The 16,026-nt window shown below is 37.9% G+C and overlaps 2 long non-coding RNA genes across 4 annotated transcripts in view; both read left to right on the top strand.

Moving 5' to 3' along the window:
* Positions 1 to 6,898: 6,898 nt before the first annotated feature.
* LOC114820621 (uncharacterized) lies at positions 6,899 to 7,409 on the top strand. The gene is made up of 2 exons (XR_003768048.2): positions 6,899 to 7,180; positions 7,304 to 7,409. It is a non-coding gene; the product is annotated as an uncharacterized lncRNA (long non-coding RNA).
* A 715-nt stretch (positions 7,410 to 8,124) lies between these two features.
* The window catches only part of LOC139190630 (uncharacterized), a 29,394-nt gene continuing 21,492 nt past the window's right edge, over positions 8,125 to 16,026 (top strand). For all 3 annotated transcript variants that reach the window (XR_011574968.1, XR_011574969.1, XR_011574967.1), the window contains exon 1: positions 8,125 to 8,175. This is a non-coding gene — a long non-coding RNA (uncharacterized lncRNA). The remainder of the gene's footprint in view (positions 8,176 to 16,026) is intronic.

Raw genomic sequence — 16,026 nt, forward strand, 5'->3', positions numbered from 1 at the left:
TGAGAACTTAGAGAAACATATTCTTCCATCCAAATCCATGGATCTAAGAAGCAAGGAATAAAGGCCCTCTCCTTGGGTGATTAGCCTTTACTTATGCAAAGAGGAATCTACAAAGGTATAAATTTCTCAACTCACTTTGATTTGAGTTGAGTCTTGGTTCACCAAACTACTAGGCTTTGAATTTAATGGGTAATGTTTTGTTTTGAGTGCATGCAAGCATGATTCCGCCTTTAATTTGTTAATTGCATGCTATAGATGTTGCTCAAATGAACATGTTTTTCACAAAATTTTCCTTCAATCTTAACACACAAATTTAACCCTCTTTTGACAATTGTAGTACAAGTATAAGTAGGGATCGTTCTGGACCGGGGATTTGGGGGGGGGGGGCTTGCTAATAACCTCTAAACTGACTCAAAAACATAAAACTAAACTTAAAAACACTTAACAAGACTCACAAGACTCAAAGCAAACTTAAAATACTCAAAATAGCTTAAAACAACCAAATAAACTTAAACTAGACACTAGGAATAACTTTGGACGAAAATTGACTTTTACTTGAATCAAGACACTTAAAAACACAAACTAAGACAGATTTGGAACACTTTGAAACAAGAAACTAAAAGGGGGGTTTTGATTTGGATGAAGTTGAAACAAACAAACAAGTATGAAAAACTAGACAGATTGTAAAATGAATGTGAGAAATAAGATGATGGATGGGATAGCTAGAGGCTTTTTCTCCACACATGACATGTATGCAAATAACTTGATTTCCAGTTACTACTTCATTGAATTATGAATGACAATGCCCCAAATTAACCGTGACATCACTAGTTAACTCTCAGATTTTCCTTGTTTTATTGGATTTGATGACATAATTCGACAACCTAAAACATTCTTCAAAAGTTCCCTACATGACATCATAATAGAGATACAATCAAAGATCATTACGTCTAATGAAAATCATAAGCATTGACAAAGCACTTGCAACTATGACATCATGTCACTCATGCTAGGAATTGAACTTAACGCGATCGTTTATAAGCGACCTTCAGTACATGTGAATATAAGTTTGTAACGATTATGTGAAACTTCCTTATATTCTAGCAACAGATTTATGCATGCGAATTAAGTGTCAACCCTTAATTAACAAGTACAAATAAGTTATCAATCAAATAGTTAAGCCAATTGCATTCACGATTCAAGAGTTCATAACTGGAATTTATCAAATTATATTGCACACATGGTCATGGCTTTGAAATCACCCCTAGCCAAGAGGGGTTTAACCACTCATATTTACAACAAAACGAAAGGAAATGAATTTAAACATTAGAAACAAAAGAAAGAAAACACCTAAACGCTCCAATGATCCAAGTTAGACAGCAAGCACATCCAAGCACTTTCCTTCCTTTCCTTTGCTACGGCACAAGGTGTTGGTGAGTGTTTGAAGGTTTGTTTGTATGGAGGAATGGATGTGTTTGGATAAAGGTTGTGTTGAAATGGGAGTGAATGATCTAACAAAGTATGAACTCCATTTATGTTACACACACATCCTTTTATAAAGGAAGTGCATGGCAATGGAAGGGAACATGGAGTGGTGTAGCAATTGAGTACAATGATGCATGAATTTTGAAATGATTGAGGGAACAAGGAATGGTGTAGCAATTGAGTGCAATGATTCAATGTTCTGAAATGATGGAGGGAACAAGGAATGGTGTAGCAATTGAGTGCAATGATTCAATGTAATGATGCATGAATCTGAAATGATGGAGGGAACAAGGAATGGTGTAGCAATTGAGTGTAATGACTCAATGTAATGATGCATGAAATCTAAAATAATGAAGGGGACAAGGGTGATGATGCATGGCATGGGTGGAAAGGTGAGTAAGTGGTGAATCAATGAGTGCAAGGAGGTGAAAGGATATTATGCACATGGTAGATAAAGGAAAGGAAGTGGAATGATGCAACAAATGAGTCAATGGAGGGAACATGGATGATGATGCAAGGCATATGAATCCAAAGGAAGTGCAATGGTGGTGCACGGCAATGATGGAAAGGTGAATGGTGGAGTGACACCCCTTTGTGGCTGAGCTCTTTATCCTTTTTACACTAATTCTTCTTTCTCTTTAACACATTCCTAGCCTCTTTAGTCTTCAATTTCATCCATCCACCTTGCTCCATGCATGTGCTATGCATTCCAAGCCCAAAACTGCTCCAAAATGCACCTTATTGCATACTTTGTCCTTAGAACCTGAAATTGCACGAAAATGACTTTAAACACAAAAACAATTAAGGAATAACAACATAAATGCATGAGAACAAGCTAACTTAGTCGCATAAATATGCTCCTATCACAAGTCAAAAGGGAATCTAGGTTTTCCCCTTTTTCTCTCTTCTCTCATTTCCTTCCTTTCTGGCTCTTTGATTGGGCCATCCACTCCTTCTCTCCTCTCCCGATTCGATGCGCCCTCCCCCCTTTTCTCTTTCGTTCTCTCTTCCTTTCCCCGTTTCTCTTCTTCCCCCTTCTTTTCTGATCTCCCTCCTTCTTTTTTTTTCTTTTTTTTTACAGCCACTCATGTGACTTCCTTTTTCAACAATATGCGATCGAAGTGCTTCTCCAAAAAACATGCGTCGTAAATACATAATTTTAAACGCATTGAAATTAATAATACTAAAATACGTAATTTTAAATAATGAATCAGGAAACGAGATTTCACAGACCTCCAAAGCGATGAAGTCGAATTACAGACAAACGCAAATATATACGCAGAAATATGCAACAAGAAAATATGCAAATAGAACTTCAGGTCTATAATTATAATTGAATTAATTATTTGGACTTCGGGCCAAATTTAAAGTGTGGGTGAAAAATTATAAAACCCAAATTGTCTAAAAAATAAACAATTAAGATTGAGGCCCAAAAACATGGGCCAAAGCCCACAGGTGGGTTGAGCAAAATGGAGCTGTGTAGCCCAGGCCCAAGAATGGGCTAGAATGGGCTTGAGCCTAGCATGTAGGCTGGCCCAACATCATAAATTATTGGGTTGCAGGCTTAAGCTCAAATAAGAGGCCTGAGAAGGACTTTGGTCTGGTGTGACGCATACGCGAACGCGAGCTGTGATCCTTTATGATGCGAGACACAGGAACACCGTGGCCTAGGAAGGCCGGTGTGTTGGGCCAAGGAAAGCTCCAAAGCCCAATGGGCTGGCGCTCACCGAGAATGGGCCAAGCCCACATAGGCTTAGGTTTCGAACCAGACACCCCAACGTGCACTGGGTGAACATCACCAGAGAAAACGACCAGAGCCACCTCTTCATGCGGTCATGTTTAGGAGCAAAAACCACAGCACAAAACTGTGGGTTCGATGGTGACCCGGAGAATGGAGACTCTCAACGTTTGCGTTAGAAACCATAGGAAAATTAATCATAATTTTGAAGAAAAACCGATGAGATTCCAAAAACTCGTCAGGGGTAAGGGGTGAAAACAATCTACAAGTCGTCGGGACGAGGATCCAAGATCAGGATTGGGCTACAGGCCTATCTGTGAGTGAAGAAGACGCCATGGATGGCGTCGGGTGTGTTATGGGTTTCAAACTAGAAGCCTATGGCTCTGGCATATGGTCTCACGGCTCACCCAGGCCTGTAGCCTATGCGGCCGAGGTCATAGGTTTCAAAGAACCCTAGTGTTTTTCGATTTCTTTTTTTTTCTTTTTTTTTTCAATTAATTCAAAGCATATATAATTTGAAGGAATGAACATATATTTGATGCAATTCATGGCAATATCAAATTCACATAATTCAACAATTATGCATATAATGCATACACAATTTATGTAGAGGAATGTGTGTGTTATTCCCCCTACGTAGTGCCTTTATTTATAGTAATAAGAGGGAGAATAAATCCTTCATCCCCAAGGAATACAAGTTCATATAGGAAAGAATAACTAGAATAAAATCTAATCTAGGATTTACACAATCACACTTAAACTAGGAAAGTTTACAACATCAATTAGATAATAGTCTCTCAACTAAAAATCAGTAACCATTGATCCACTAACTCATCAAAACGTGCAGCTATAGCCCTTTTCATCAACTTCGTCAGACTTCTGTCAAAATAAGTCATGTTGAAAGAACCATTGCTACAAGTAGATTAACGTTAAGGGACCATTGCTCCAATTGGGTTAAAGTTGAGGAATCACTTATACAATTTTTCTCATATAGTTTTTCATATTTGCCCTTGATTCAGCCTCACGTGCCACATCATTGCTACAACAATTTTTCTCATATAGTTTTTCATATTTTCCCTTGATTTAGCCTCACGTGCGTGGCACGTGATTCATTTTGACATAATTTTGTTGAAGTTGATGAAAAGGGCTATAGCTGCACGTTTTGATGAGTAAAGGGACCAATAGTCATGAGTTTTAATTGAGGGACCATTACTCCAATTGGATTAAAATTGATGGACAATTGTTATAATTTTCTCTTTAAAGAAAGAAGAAAAAAAAAAGAACAAAGGATATGGACGGTCTTCTTCCCCTCCGACCCAACCCCCTCTGTCCCCGACGTCTTCCCAGCCATTCTTTCTTCCCCAAAACCCAGCCTTCGTTCTTCCCTAAACCCAACTTTTCTTCTTCCCCAAGCCCCAACTTCAACGATTTCTTTGTTTAATTATTTTAGAGAATTAATGAGAGAAAAAGGATGATCCCCAAACCTCATGTTACCTTGCCTTCTTCCCCAAAACCCAACCTTCCTTTTTCCCCTGGCTTGAGGTTCTTTGTTTATGGCTATCAATTTTTCTACGCCAGATTGCGAAATCCAAAAAACCTTCAATACGGTTCTGAACAATTGATAGTTAACATTACTCTTTCCGAATCTAATATTAATTGAGAGTTGTAGAGAGAGAAAAATATATGTCGGGGAAGAAAGGGAAGGGCGACAGGCTGTAGAATTTTATTTTATTTTCTATTTTTTTAACTTTTATTTTGTAAGAGTAAAACATATGTTTAGTCCAACTGTAAATATATTGTACATATGGCATATTTTAGGTGGAAGTATCCCTTTGACGTGGTGACGCAGTATCATTGCATAATTTCTCCTCAAACGAAGAGGGCTAAAGGTCTAAAAGTAAAAAAATAGTCTGATTTGTTCAAAAACTCATTATCAACTGATAGCTAGGCTATAATTATATGGAGCTTACCAGGTTATTATTTGGCCAAAGAGACATCAGGCTAGCCGAATGTAGCTCCCTTCTTAGCCACTTTTTTTGGCCCAGCTCTTCAGTTGCAATAATTGATTCAAATTCAATGACTGGATTTGGAAACATTTAATGGTAGTTTAACTAAAATTAACAATAAATTTAAAACTAATAAATTATTGAGGAGGTTATGTTTAGTCCATTTGTTTGGAGATGGTAAATGAATATAGGCTGACATATTTATTTAAAAATATTTTTTTACAGAACAATAATTCTAAATATGATTATATTTAACCATTTGGTTGGAGATGGCCGTACTGCTCGTTGCGTTGCAAATGGCAGACTCGTTTTAACATTGGCATGCGGCCTGTGTGTTTCCTCTTTTCTTTAGGTCGAGACTCGAAAGAAAGGTTCACGCAACGTAAGCAGCTGGGCCAAACCAGACACCCATACGCCCAGTGGACCACAATTGATCCAGAAAAATGAGTTTATGAAGCCGAGTACAAGATGTCGAGACTCTAGGATTAATTATCACAAGTGTATTCAAGGATTAGTTATCCTAACAAAAATGCACGAAATACGTTCTAATATATGTTGTGATTGTGTAAATTTTAAGTAAAGATAAATTAGGAATCTTTCAGGATTTAAAATATCATTCCTATTAGACTTTGTTTTACTTTGAGAGCAAGTTTCTCTCCTTCTTATTGCTATAAATAAATGCACAAGGATTGAATAATAACACACAAAATTCCTCAAGCCTATTTACCTCCTTATTACTGTAAGTAAGATTATGGTGTAATTATCTATTTGCCTATAATACAATCTTTACTTTTGAGTACCAAACTTTGGATGATTGGATTGGATTAAACTAATCTTATCCAACCTACTCAAATATATAATGTGACATAGTGCTGGAAGAAAAGTGGGCATATTGGCTATTGGATAAGAAACTACCCTCAATCTTAATTTATTAATTTTATTAAAATTCAACTTCTCTAAAACTACTACTTGACAGAAGATAAACAGTAATTTTTATACAAACTTAATCAGTGTTACATTAATTCATAAACCGACTTAATATACATGCATTAGGCCTAAAGTTAGGCTTAATTGGAGATGATGGATGGGGCAAATATTTGTTTATGTCAACTGGGTGGATCTTAATTAAATTAAGACTTTTCTCTCTGGGTTTTGCATATCTAAGAATAGCATATGTAAGAATCTAGTCTGGCTTCTGGAGAATCGGTCATATCTTAATTTCTCATTCAACAAACAATTTTTTATCATTGTCCACGATACCACTTACTTTGTATTGATGAATGATGACTCATATATAGTATAAAAGTTTTCAAGCAATTTTCATTAGTTTTCCTTAAAAATAATCCAAGTTGTTCAACCCAGCACCTAGCACCCAACACTCAAGCCAAGTGTTGGTAATGTAAATGCCAATCTTTGTCCACGACACAACTCTTTGTTGAATATTCAAACAACAAATTTATATATATAAATCCAAACTCCGGTTTACTGTTCATTAACAGTAAAGTTCCGAAAACACCCTCCAATTGCTGATAGTTGTGCCTTTTTTCAGGTTTTTGCACATTGAAATGGCAGGTTTGCCCCTGCTATCCACGGGTGTACGAACTCTCGAGGTTTCGATTTGTTCCCGTGCGTGCGTTTTGTGTAGAAAGATGCTTCCAGTATCTTTCATTTTTCACTTTCCTCTTCGTTTCTTCTCTGTCTTTCCGTTTCTCTCTATTTCTCCGTCTGTCTTTTGGTTTCGATTCCAATCGTCTTGTTGTTTTCCACGAACGAATTGCTTTGGTTTAGGTGTGTTTGTTCGTGCGTTGCTTTATTTTCTGTTTGGTTAGGAAGAATCGCAACGTTCAGACAACCCATGGATGATATTTCGCTCAAACTCGCAGATCCATGTTCGATCCTCCAGTTTCAGAGCAAAACATTGATCCAGTTCCCAGATCCACCAGAAGCAAAGGTAAAGACTCGGTTTGTTCCGAAAAATGGTTAAGTCAGTAAAATTTGTTTAGATCCTTTTGTCGGAGGCTGCAGACGACAACGCTTGCTTGCTAAAAAATAGTCAGTTTGGTCTCGATTGCAGAAAATTTGGAGCGGATCGCGCTTCCTGCTGCCGATTTGGTGTGGGCTTTGAATGTTATGTGCTTGGAAGTGTAAATTTGAATTTATAAACGAGTTTTTCATTTAAATTTTTTGGTTGTGATTTTGGGAATTTTAGCTTCAGATTTAATTTGGTTTTCTTTTTGGTTTCAGGATATCCGGTTTTTCGGGTTTCTTGTTAAGTTTTTAGTAAGCTGATATATACAGGAATTGGATTTTAGAGGGAGCTGAAAAGACAGAGAGAGTGAGAGGCAAGGTTTTTCACAACTGCAACTCTGCTACACTGCAGAGAGCAACATTTCATTCATATTCATTCCTTTCTTTTACATCAGACATCATAACCATTCAATTACATGAGCCAATGTGATTTTGACACATGGCAGAACAAAGCATATGAGCCATTGAAAAAGAGTCCTGATCTAAGACCATACACTTGGCATATGAGCACAAGTTATCACATCATAAAACAGCTACTCAATAGAACAAAGATAAAATAGATAAGTAAATCATTTACTAACTTGAAATTAGTAAGCAATTTACTTTTCAACATTTCTGACATTTCTTTGCACCCTGCGAAGGCCTCTGTGTTTAAGGTGAGGAGTTTTGAAATTCTACGTTTTTATTCGACTTCCAGCCTGAGATGTAATTTTAAAGCTGAAATTTCCAACTTTTTTTATTAATCTTAAATCAGATTAGTTAATTATAGTTAAATAATTTTTTCTTTTCTTTCTGTTATGCAGCTGAAGTAACTAGAGTTGAGAAAGAACAATTGGAGCTTAGAGTCTTTGCATATTTGAAAGGCTTTGTACTCAATTGTAGGGCATTGCATGCAACGGACCCTGATAGCAATTTTGGGTGAGTTTTGATTCCTGACACACTCCGGTTTAGAACGAGGCATGCTGGCCATCATGAGGGTGACGTAGTCATGTGTGCAGTACAGAAAAACATTGATAAAACGAAATGCGAATAAGATTTAAGTGTGAATACACACAATCAGAGAATAGGTAGCCTCAGTGCAGTCTAACAGGACAAATACTAATTATACAACACTAAAGGTGGTCCTACATTGGTGATAATTTGTTAGAACCTTCGTCAAATCCTCGTAAGCTATCAACAAGCACTCTTACCTAAAACCTGGAGGGGCGTAAAATAGAAAGTGTGGGTAAAAAAAAACAAAGTTTTTCAAAACCGTTCATTATCAAAAGTAATAATTCTTCGTCGTAAGACATGTATAATTCTAAAAAAATAGCATGCATGATTATATCTCAAATCATATTCAAAATAGCAAATTCATCGAATATACCATGTCAAATCTAAAAAAGAAATAAGAAAGGTGAAATAAACCAATATGAAATAGTATGCAAGTCGGAGTCATATAACGTGACATGTACGGCTGAGTTTATAGCTCCTTAATAAAATTCTCTGTACATGAGTCGGAACCACCTAATGTGGTCTGTATGATAGGCTGAATGTACATAAATACGTTCAAGTGCTACGGTCACTTGAAAGCTGTGCGAAGTATCGCAAGTTACCTATAAGTCGGAACCATCTAATGTGATCTATACGATAGGCTGGCACATGCCTTTGATCCAAGGTAAGCGTGTGGTGCGGGAGGTGAACGATCACGTGAAGGTTAGGCCCTGCCTCGGGCGGAGCACTAACACCGGGGTGCAGGATAATGAGCTATAAATACATCTCAACACAATCATACTCACTACTATCAATACACTCACCTGAAGCTTACTTGAGTGTCCGCATCGGTAAGCAACAATATATAAATAACCATACTAATGCATAATCAAACATAGGGCATTTGACATGGCATTTCAAAATATCAAATCATTTAATTAAGTTTTCTGGGAAAAATACAAAGTATATATATATACCAAAAGCCGACTTACTGATATGTAGAAGGGTCGTAACCCATGAGTCTCGCTTGACTGCGCTCTTCTTCTCGATAGGTCTCACTTATATGCGAAACAACTATTTAAATGTTATTTTAAGTACATAACCAAAACTAGGTAAAAACTTCTCATACGTTGCTCAATTGGGGTATACGAATATACCATTGTGGCCTACTCAATCCCATGAACATCCCCATATTTGAAGAAAAGTTTTTCGATCACTCCTGCGCCGGCCAAGGCAAAACCACACGCGCCGCCACGCGCAGGCAAGTGCCTAGCACACCAAATGAAATCCCTAACGGCGTTAGGGAATATTCTGTAAAAAATCATCATATACCGTTAAATATACCTGACGATGTTAGTCACCGTTAGGAATATTCTGTCAAAGTTGACGGAATATTCATCTTCTTCTTCGATGAGTCATTGGATTCCGTCGCTGTCGCTGTCTGTGTCATTGGAAACTGGGAAACCTTCAAACCATCATTTCTCACTCATTTTAGCACCAAAATCCATCAAAATGAAGCTTACCACTTTTAAAACCTAAAACCAATGGAAACTCGCCGGAAGAATCACAATAATCCGGCCACCTCTGCAACTTGTCAAACCCGAGCTTCCAAACATCCAAAACACTTCAAAATCCTTCCTTAAGCTTCGACAACAAGTTTTAAGGCTCCTTAGGATCTTAAAACCCAATGAAATCTTCGCGATCACGACTAAGTTACTGTGCACCTCTTCGGGGTTTCCTGGTTTTTGAGCTTTCGAAGCTTTCACGTCCAACCAAAGGTATAGATAGACTCCTGAGCTTGCAAGGAGTCCAAAAACACCAACCACAACCTCGATCAGTATATGAAAGGGTTGGTTATGAGTTGTCGGTACGGTTGTACGGAAAATGGGAAAAATTCGAGAGATAAGAGAGAGAGAGAGTCAATGGGAGTGGTATGTGTGTGTGTGTGTGTGTGTGTGTGTGGTCCAGTTTTAGGCTACCAACCAACAAACAAAAGCTTACTTCCAATTGGGTCTGAAAACTTAGGAAAAACATGTCATGGTCCAAATCCTTTGCCCGTTTACACACACACAACCACTAAACGCTCAAGGACAATAAAGACATTTCACACTATCGAAAATATATTTTGGGACGAGTTGTCACAACCTATTCCTTTAAGAAAATTTCGTCCCCGAAATTCACACGATAATTATAAACCACTAATAACCATAAAATAAGCGTGGATACATTTCCTCCATACGATCCTCTATCTCCCAGGTGGCTTCCTCCTCCGAGTGATTTCTCCATAAAACTTTCACTAAGCGCACGGTCTTATTCCTCAGAACCTTATCTTTCCAATCCAAAATCGTCATTTGCACCTCATCATAAGTCAAATTTGGATTAATTTCCAATGGTGGAGGAGGTATCACATGTGATGGATCTGAAACATAATGATGAAGCATCGAGACATGAAAAACATCGTGCACTTTAGATAACTCTGGAGGCAACTCAAGCTTGTAAGTAACTTCACCGTCCCGCTCGGTGATTTGATACGGTCCGATGTACTTAGGATTTAACTTACCTTTCTTTCCAAACCGTACCACACCTCTTCACGGTGATAACTTCAAAAATACCCAATCACCAACTTTATACACTCGGTCAGTGGTATGCTTGTTTGCTAGACTCTTTTGTCGATCTTGGGCCGCTTTCAGGTTAGATTTAATTACCTGAATATTCTGAGTAATCTCATTTACAATTTTAGGACCCACAAAAACTTTCACCAACCTCTGACCAGCATAAAAGAGTACAACAAGACTTACCATAAAGTGCCTCAAAAGGTGACATACCGATGCTCGAATGGTAGCTATTATTATATGCAAACTCCATCAAATATAACCGCTGATGCCAGGTGTCGCCAAACTGCAATACCAAAGATCTTAGTATATCATTTAGTGTTTGAATAATCCTCTCAGACTGTTCGTCTGTCTGGGGATGCTATGCCGTACTATAAAGTAACCTCGAACCCAGAGTCTCCTGAAATGCCACCCAGAATTTAGAAGTGAACCTGGGATCCTGGTCCGAGATAATACTAACTGGAACCCCATGGTATTTAACCATCTTCGATATGAATAATTCAGCTAATCGGCTTAAAGAATATTTCTCCCTCACTGGAATAAAATGCGCTGATTTAGTAAGCCGATCCACAATCACCCAAATATCATCATAACCATTATGTGTAGGAAGTTTATACACGAAATCCATGGTAATATTTTCCCATTTCCACTGTGGAACGGGAAGTGGCTGCATCAATCTAAATGGCTTTTTCCTTTCAGCTTTGACCTGTTGACAAATGACACACCTATTCACATACTCGGCAATTTCTCTCTTCATACCTGGCCAATAATAAAATGATCGAATGGTATTATACATTTTAGTACCTCCAGGATGCATTGCATACGCCGATACATGCGCTTCATCAAGAATCTTTTTCTTTAACTCTGCATCTTTCAACACATTCTTTCCTCCTGCATAAGCATGCCATTCGATTCTCTAATCCTTAGATCTTTCTCTTTCCCATCATTTCTTGCCTGAATTAATTCCTGGGTTTCCTCATCATTCATTTGAGCCTCGAGTACTTGATCAATTAATATTGGCCTGACCTGAAAATTAGCAAGTAAAACTTCTTCTTGTTTTTCCACCTCTAACTTCACTCTAGTGGATCTCAAATCCGCAAGAAGAGGAACATGACAAGCGTACAAAGCATTAATTCTCCCTTGAGGCTTCCAACTAAGTGCATCCGCGACCACATTTGCACGACCAGGGTGATCCTCAATCGTGCAATCATAATTACTGAGCAATTCAATCCATCTTCATTGTCGAAGATTAAGATCCCTCTGAGTGAAAAGATATTGAAGACTTTTGTGTCCGTAAAAATCTTACATTTTTCACCATAAAGATAATATCTCCAAATCTTCAAGGCAAAGATATAGCTGCTAATTCAAGATCATGAGTAGGATAGTTCATCTCATGAGGCTTCAACTGTCGTGAAGCATAAGCAATCATCTTACCATGTTGCATCAACACACAACCTAGACCATTCAAGGAAGCATCCCTGTAGATCTCAAAATTACCACTATCATCTGGAAGCGCCAAAACAAGTGTATGAGTGAGACAATACTTCAACTGCTGAAAACTCTACTCACAATTATCATCCCACTCAAACTTAACATCTTTTATAGTCAATCTCGTCAGTGGTAAGGCAATAACTGAAAAATCTTTAACAAACCGTCAATAATAACCATCTAAGCCAAGAAAACTCCGTACCTCAGTGACGGTTCATGGTTGCTCATAATTCTCAACGGCTACTACCTTTTGAGGATCCACCAGAATACCTTGAGCTGATATAACATGTCCCAAAAATGCCATTTGATCTAGCCAAATTGGCATTTGCTAAACTTAGCATACATCTGGTGTTCCCTCAATTTCTTCAACACCAAAGTGAGATGTTGAACATGCTCTGATTTAGACTTAGAGTACACCAGAATATCATCAATGAAAACAATGACAAACCTGTCTAGATATTGCTAGAATACTCGATTCATCAAATCCATAAAAGCTGCAGGTGCATTAATTAACCTGAATGACATCACAAGAAACTCATAATGACCATATCGAGTCCTAAAAGCTGTCTTAAGAACATCTTCACTTTTAATCTTCAATTGATAGTAACTAGACCTCAAATCAATCTTAGAAAATACAAAGGCATCTCGAAGTTGATCAAATAAATCTATACGCGGCAACGGATAATGGTTTTTAATCGTTACCCAATTTAATTACCGATAATCAATACATAGCTTCAAAGTCCCGTCTTTCTTTCGCACAAATAAAACTGGAGCTTCCCATGGTGAAGTACTAGGCTGAATAAAACCTTTATCAACTAATTCTTGCAACTTGATTTTCAATTCCCTTAATTCAGCAAGAGCCATTCGATAAGGAGTTAAAGATATAGGATCTGTACCTGGAAGTAAATCAATAGTGAACTCCACGTCTTGGTGGCAATCCAGGTAAATCATCAGGGAATACGTCAGGAAAATGCCTGTCCACTCGAACATTCTCCACACTAGGAGTATTATCATTCAACACCACATGAGCCAAATATCCCTGACAACCTTTTGTTAACAATCTTTTATCCCTCATGGTAGAAATAATACCATGCCTCACCCCACTACTCTCGCCCACAAAAGTAACCTTAGGTAATCCAGGACAATGAAAAGTGACTGACGTCCCGTAGTAATCTATATTGGCACGATTATAATGCAACCAATATGTGCCCAAAATAACATCAAAATCAACAATATCTAACAGGATGAGAATAGCGGGCATAACTACATCGTCCACTAGCATGGGACATCCTGGGTAAACACAACTAACATAACATCTCTCCCCTTTAGGCATCACAAAATCTAAATCATACCCAAGAGGTGTAAGATGAGGTTGTGTCATTTGAGCGAACGTATGAGAAATAACAGAATGCGTAGCCCCACAATCAATTAATACTTTTGCAAAATGACCAAGAATATTCAACGTACCCATGATCAAATCAAGATTATTCTGAGCATCCTGCAGTGTCATGCGGTGAATACGTTCATGAGCCTGCTGTCGTCCTCCACGACCTCTGCTAATCTAACCACTACGTCCTTGCACATTATGCCCCTAGCCTGGCTAATTAGGCTGCCTCGATGATCCTGCATTATTAGAAGCAACATACACGTGCTGGGACTGTCCTCCAGGATACCACTAAGACCCACCAGCTAAATATGGAGGATACGACATATAACCTCCAGGATACTGAGGGTAACCACTCTGATAATATGGATCATGTGGATACTGATACTGCCTTGCAGAATAAGAAGCTACATCGCCCTAGTAATGATAAGCACCTCCACGACCCGTCTGACCATAATTGCTAGATCCTAGAACTTGCTGGATCGGCACTAGTGGTGGTAAGGAAAGCTGCTGTGGCCTCTGCTGATTCTGTGGGCAATGCATAGCCTGATGCCCCAATTGACCACAAGTAAAACATCCTTTACTACCTTGCCTGCTGATGCGAAAATTATCTTAACACACAAATTTAACCCTCTTTTGACAATTGTAGTACAAGTATAAGTAGGGATCGTTCTGGACCGGGGATTAGGAGGGTTTGCTAATAACCTCTAAACTGACTCAAAAACATAAAACTAAACTTAAAAACACTTAACAATACTCACAAGACTCAAAGCAAACTTAAAATACTCAAAACAGCTTAAAACAACCAAATAAACTTAAACTAGACACTAGGAATGACTTTGGACGAAAATTGACTATTACTTGAATCAAAACACTTAAAAACACAAATTAAAACAGATTCTAACTAATTAGACACACTAAATTAAAGGGGGATTGAGTTTTGGACGAAGTTGAAACAAACAAACAAGTATGAAAAACTAGACAGATTGTAAAACAAATTTGAGAAATAAGATGATGGATGGGATAGCTAGAGGCTTTTTCTCCACACATGACATGTATGCAAATAACTGGATTTCCAGTTACGACTTCATTGAATTATGAACGACAATGCTCCAAATTAACCGTGACATCACTAGTTAATTCTCATATTTTCCTTGTTTTATTGGATTGGATGACATCATTCAACAACCCAAAACATTCTTCTAAAGTTCCCTACATGACATCATAATAGAGATACAATAAAAGATCATTACGTTTAATGAAAATCATAAGCATTGACAAAGCGCTTGCAACTATGACATCATGTCACTCATGCTAGGAATTGAACTTAACGCGATCGTTTATAAGCGACCTTCACTACATATGAATCTAAGTTTGTAATGATTCTGTGAAACTTCCTTATATTCTAGCAACGGATTTATGCATGCCAATTAAGTGTCGACCCTTAATTAACAAATACAAATAAATTATCAATCAAATAGTTAAGCCAACTGCATTCACGATTCAAGAGTTCATAATTGGAATTTATCAAATTATATTGCACACATAATCATGGCTTTGAAATCACCCCTAGCCAAGAGGGGTTTAGTCACTCATATTCACAACAAAACAATAGAAAATGAATTTAAACATTGGAAACAAAAGAAAGAGAACATCTAAACGCTCCAACGATCCAAGTTGTACAGCAAGCATGTCCAAGCACTTTTCTTCCCTTCCTTTGCTACGGCACAAGGTGTTGGTAAGTGTTTGAAGGTTTGTTTGTATGGAGGAATGGATGTGAAGATGAATGGATGTGTTTGGATGAAGGTTGTATTAAATGCGGCAAAGAGTGGAGAATTGTGTAGATGATGTGTGTGTATTTTGGATGGATTTTTTCTCCCTTGTTATGGTGAAAGGTGGATGTATTTATAGGCTAGGGAGAGGACCACCATCTAATTAAGGTGGTAGTGTGTATGTTTGGTAATGAGTGGATGTAATGGGTGTAGTGGATGGATGTTTGGTAATGAGTGGATGTAATGGGTGTAGTGAGTGAATGTTTGGTAATGAGTGGATGTAATGGGTGTAGTGGGTGAGTGTTGTGGTAATGAGTGGATGTAATGGGTCTAGTGGGTGAGTGTTTGGTAATGAGTGGATGTAATGGGTGTAGTGGATGGATGTTTGGTAAAGAGTGGATGTAATGGGTGCAGTGGATGGATGTTTGTAGTTGTAGGTCAACACACTTGCACACATACATGCTGATTTCTAGCCTTCAAATCTTCAAAAACGTCCATCCTCATATCTCCATGCTTGCACTATCCAATTTAGGCTAAAAAA

Source organism: Malus domestica, chromosome 13, assembly GCF_042453785.1.
Source record: "Malus domestica chromosome 13, GDT2T_hap1".
NCBI lineage: Eukaryota > Viridiplantae > Streptophyta > Magnoliopsida > Rosales > Rosaceae > Malus > Malus domestica.